Source organism: Mus caroli, chromosome 16 (assembly GCF_900094665.2).
Source record: "Mus caroli chromosome 16, CAROLI_EIJ_v1.1, whole genome shotgun sequence".
Taxonomy (NCBI): domain Eukaryota; kingdom Metazoa; phylum Chordata; class Mammalia; order Rodentia; family Muridae; genus Mus; species Mus caroli.
Window position 1 is genome coordinate 49,446,810 of NC_034585.1, and position 5,628 is coordinate 49,452,437.

The following is a 5,628-nucleotide window of genomic DNA, read 5'->3' on the forward strand; positions in this document are numbered from 1 at the left end:
GTTTGAGCACTTGTAGCAAGAAGTTTCTTTTTTTTTTTTTTTTTTTTTTTTTTTTTTGTCAATCACATAGTTTCAAAGGCAAAATCAGCCTGATGATAGATTGCAGATAGCTGTGCTGAGGTTAGGGATACTACAAACAGTGAAGCCAAAGTGCCTTGATATTACTGTTTTCGTTTTAATTCTCTTATTCTACATGATATATTCTATGGTTACCTGTTGTAACCTTTTAGCAAATATATCCAACCACTTAAGAACTTATGAACTAGAATGTGACTTTCAGTGCCAGAACATGTAATTAACACCCTTGTGTGGAGAGGCAGTATCAGTCACTAGTCATTGCACCGTCCATCAACACTGTGCACGGTATTAATTAGATTCCATTGCTGTGTTAATGAGAGGACTGGGTTTCTGTTATATGGCTATGTTTGCCTTTCCTTACAGGGCATGGATATCATAGGATAGAAAGAAATGTTTATTGTATTTTCCTTTCCTGTTTGTCTTTTTTATTTGGAAATGGTGAATGATATTTATCCATGTTGAGTTTACTATGGGCTATGTGTTGTCTATGTGTGGAATCACATGATGGTGGCAGAACTTAAGTATTATCCTCAGAGAGTTATATATGCATGCATTATCACAGATTTAAATTATTTATACTATAAACTAATACAACAAACGCCGTGATATTGAAAAAATAATAAAATGAATGAATAAGTAAATGAATGAATGAATGAATGCTATTAGTTCCAAGCCTCAGAATTGTAGAGTTGGCTAGGTGTAGACATTTGAGATGTAGAATTAAAGAGACTAAGGTTTCAAGTTATGAGATGTTTCATAAAAATCAAAAGTGTGTAGATCCACCTTTAAAACACATGATCAAGACCACTTCTCTGTCCTGAGACATTTGGAATGTTAAGTTAGCAGAGGTGGTCTCCCATCCAGTGAATTCAGTACCCTTTTCCTTAAAATTGGCTTATGCGCTCAAGGACTCACTTAAAATTTACATTATAATCTTAATGTGAAACACACTCCAAAGAAGCTTTGTCTAGGCTCCAGGTTCACTTGGACTTCAATAAAAACTCTGCATGCTAAAACTGTCAGGAAATTCTGGAACCTTTAGTTCAGTCCTTGTCAGTTAAGCTCACAGGATATCAATTTCTCAGAAGAAAATACGCGAATGATCCTCAAATATTGTTTTGAATTTAGCCTATGTAAGGTTACTATGTCCTTTGAAAGGTAATTGTTTCTTTCTTTGTGTTCTCCTGATACTCTGTTCATGTGTAGAAAAGAGGGGATTAAATAATTTCTTTTTTTTTACTTAAACAATTTTTATAAGATATTTTCTTCATTTACAATTCAAATGCTATCCTGAAAGCCCCCAATACCCTCCTCCATCCCTGCTCCCCAACTCACCCACTCAAACTTCCTGGCCCTGGCATTCCCCTGTACCTGGGGCATATGATCTTCACAAGACCAAGGGCCTCTCCTCCCAATGAGGCTATCTTCTGCTACATATACAGCTAGAGGCAAGAGCTCCGGGGGTACTGGTTAGTTCATATTGTTGTTCCTCCTAAAGGTTACAGATCCCTTCAGCTCCTTGGGTATTTCTCTAGCTAACTCCAATGGGGGCTCTGTGCTCCATCCAATAGATAACTGTGAGCAACCACTTCTGTATTTGCCAGGCACTGGCATATCCTCACAAGAGAAAGCTATGTCAGGGTCCTGTCAGCAAACTCTTGCTGGCCTATGCAATAGTGTCTGTATTTGGTGGTTGATTATGTTATGGATCCCTGAATGGGGCAGTCTCTGCATGTCCTTCCTTCTGTCTCAGCTCCAAACTTTGTCTGTAACTCCTCATTTGGGTATTTTGTTCCTCATTCTAAGGAGGGATGAAGTATCCACACTTTGGAAACTGGACTCCAAAAAATCAAATAACCCCATTAAAAAATGGGGCGCAGAGCTAAACAAAGAATTCTCAACTGAGGAATACCGAGTTAAGACATAAAAGTATACCTTTGATCTAGAATCATAATTCTATTATATAGGATTGTGACTGTATATGAAAGTTTATGCCAATATTAGAGAAAGAGGTGGTTAAAAAAGAATCAGAGCCTCAAGAAAAGGTCAAGAAATATGACCACAATGAAGCAAAGTTTCTCTATACTACAGAAGAATTTTAAAAAGGATTTTATCTTTTAGGTTCCTGATGATCGTTTTCTTAGTGATTTATAGTGCTTAAAAAAAGACTGAGTGAATAGTTACTAGGAGGTGGTTTTAGTTTTTTCTTAGCTTGAAGTAATAAGTAAATACATTTAAACAAACAACAAACAAATTGACAAATAAGTAAATGAATAAATAAATAGTAGAATTATACTCTTACTGGGAGAAAAATAGCACACACTGAATTTGTACATGTTCAAAGAGGCTAATCTCATTCTTTAAAAAGAATAAGAATGAATGTGAAAACTTCTTATTTCGCACAGCCAAACTTCATCTCTATGCATTTAGCTTAAGATTTACAAAATAGTGAAATACATTTTCAATTTGCCCATTTGCAGTTGAAATACCTTACCTGTACAAATTGGGTGAAATTGCCACATTTAGCAAGCAAATATTACTCAGAAGAACATTTTGCTCAATTGTGCTTTTGTTTGCTTGCTTGTTTTATTTTTACAGAGGACATCAGAGAATGAAAAACATGTTACACAGGAGAATGGATTTTGATTAGGGATCCAGTCATAGTATTGAAGCGAGGTGGTATTAGGATGTATCTTCAAAAACTACAGTGTACAGAGCAATAGGCATGGTTTCCAATCATGCTTGCATTTATCTTTTTTTGACCAGTCCTAATGCATGCCCTCTTATAAGGAGCAACCATTCTAAGCTGTAATTTCCAAAGGCACTGAGGATCAGAAATGCAATTTATTTAACAAATAAATGTTTGCAATTCTGTTCTAGAAGTCACAGTGCTTATTTACAGTAAGATTGTATAGATGTGTCTCCCTCTGTGAATCTCAGTCCCCTGGTGTGGCGGCTGCTATCTCTGACCTCTCCTAGGATGTGCATGGTAAGAGCCATTCATGAACTTCCCGTGGGAGTTAATCCAACTGTGCAGGTGTTCAAAGAACTAAAAGAAAAAAGAAAGGAAAAAATGTTTTGCCCCTAAATGTAAGTTCAAAGTCCCTATTATTTAGCTCTAGGGCACTGATCTCTTTTCTAACTTACTCAGAGATTGTGAATAGCTTCTTTACTCCATCTGTATTGTTCAGTTGGAGTTATAGATGTGATCTTGTATGTGGCAGTCCTAGCTTTCCTGTGACTTCCTGCAGAGATCTGTTGCCCACTCAGTCTTCCCTTACACTTTGTCACTTACCCTTCCTACTCACATTCCTCTTTTCATTAAACCATGCGAACCTGCTCTGGACCACACAGTTTCTTTTGATAGTCATGGCAGGACTAGGTGGCCCCTGACACTCATCAGTCACAAAGTTCTCTTATGTAGTCCTTACATTATGCCTGTGAGCTGTGTGGTTTTCTTTCTCCGATGCTAGTGGTATTTGCAAGGTAGTTAAAGTGCCCAAAGTCATAATCTAAAGCCACTCTGATTGTGGCTTTTCATAGATTAAACCTCATTGATTTCTGCCTTTGCATGCCAAGTATTGGCAGGACCTGGATACCGCATGAAGTACAGGAAAAGAGTCTTCAATTAAGGAAAAATTCATGCATCCCAGCACTGTCTCTTTTACACTATTATGCATTCTGAATTCAAAGAAAATATTTGTATAATCAATTGTAAATAGTTTGGTATGTGTGGTATTGGCTGAAATACTGTAACAAATTATTAACAGAAATGTTGTTTTTCACTATTTCCAGGAGTCAAAATTTATTTCGGATAATTTACTCATATCTGTCCCTCTTGTGAACTATGAAGCATGGAATTTCTTTGGTTTGAGGATAATGGACTCTATGGACAAAAGCCCACTAAACTATTAGAGCTTATCAAATCTTGAAGTCAGCACACAATTGATAGATATAAACAAATTATATGTTTTTGTTTTTCAGGTCTATAAAGCTGAATATGTGAGCAGGATACATTTCACAATGGTGTTGCATGGCTTTAATAAGATCACCAATATGGGTGCTTCCAAACATGTGTTTTCTGTATTTATTATGTGGTCATACAAACAACACTATTTTGGTTGGCCTGTACTTACGGGTCCTTTTGATGTGGTAAAGATATGAAAGTAAGTTACTATTAATATATTTGATCAAATGAATAAAATATTTGAAGTTCTTTGAAATATATGTTATTTGAAAAATGGTGACTATAGCCACAATACACTTTAATGGTATAACCACAATATACTTTAATGGGAGCATTTACCTTAGGTCTAATTTGCTATAAAGGCCCAAAATCTTGAGGGGAAAGAATGGAGAAATAATTGTGTTGTTCATCTTTGGAAGTTACCTCAATGTTTAATGGTACTAACACAGTGAACATTTCTAGTTTAAAAGTTAGTATAGTAACAATAGGACGGTGGCCCAGCATAATTTAACATACAATCCTAACATAAAAGTTGAATTGAGCTTGGATTCTTGCCTTAATCCATCTCTTCCCTGCCTTAGCATTCATCAAATTCAAAAAGAAATCACATCATACTAGAGAATACACATAAATAAATGAAGTGATTATTAAAATTCAAAACATCTCATTCATTCCCAAAACTCACCCAAGAATAAAGGGGTGTCACCCAACATTTTAGAGCACACTATATGCCCAGTGATAGCTATGAATGCGTTTCAACACATTTGTATTTTTTGTGTTATTTTTAAATATCAAATATATTGACACTTCATATTGGATAGAGTGGTAAATAAAATTGATAATGTCAATCATATGTATATGATTTTAGGGATTACCATTTGATATTTAATGCCAATTGTGGAGTTTGGAATCTTCTTTGGGGAAGACTCTCCTGCCTCAGCATATCTTACTGGCCTATAGTTCTTCTTATAGGGGTTAGTCCTCAACAGTATAAAGATTTTGGGACCATGGGGTATGGTGTGATGTGGTATATGTGTGTGTGTGTGTGTGTGTGTGTGTGTGTGTGTGTAGCAACAATTAAAAAAAGAGGTGAGCAGTTTGAGAGAGAAGTGTTGAATGGGGAAATGAAAATAGAGAAATGATGTAATTATGCTTATTTAAAATAGACAACATCTGAAAAAGTAGATAAAATGGATATTGATGTCTATAGGAATACTGAACAGTTCTTGGTGTCAAATTTTGTGGGTATCAGCACAGGCATGCGGTTAAGAAATACAATACTTGAAAACATCCTCATTTAATAAAATATGAAGTGGGAAGTGGGTTTTTTTTGTTTTGTTTTGTTTTGTTTTCTTGGAGTTTTCATCCTCCAACAGGAACAAATGACAACTGAGTTTTAAATTTTCTCCTATGACTGTTTTGACTGTGTTAAATTTTAGTATAATTACACTTTTAAATTATAAAAAAGAAACTAAACCTACCACAAAAGGTCATAAATAAACTGATAAGCATTTATAAATCATTAATATGAATACCTGAAATGTATTCTTTTTTTTTTTTTTTTTTTTTTTTTTTTTTTTTTT

General features: G+C 35.1%; 1 long non-coding RNA gene across 1 annotated transcript in view; it reads right to left on the minus strand.

The window, feature by feature from the left end:
- Window positions 1–2,649: 2,649 nt before the first annotated feature.
- Window positions 2,650–5,628, minus strand: part of LOC110311197 — a 17,165-nt gene continuing 14,186 nt past the window's right edge. The window contains exon 3 of the long non-coding RNA XR_002379937.1: window positions 2,650–3,127. This is a non-coding gene — a long non-coding RNA (uncharacterized LOC110311197). The remainder of the gene's footprint in view (window positions 3,128–5,628) is intronic.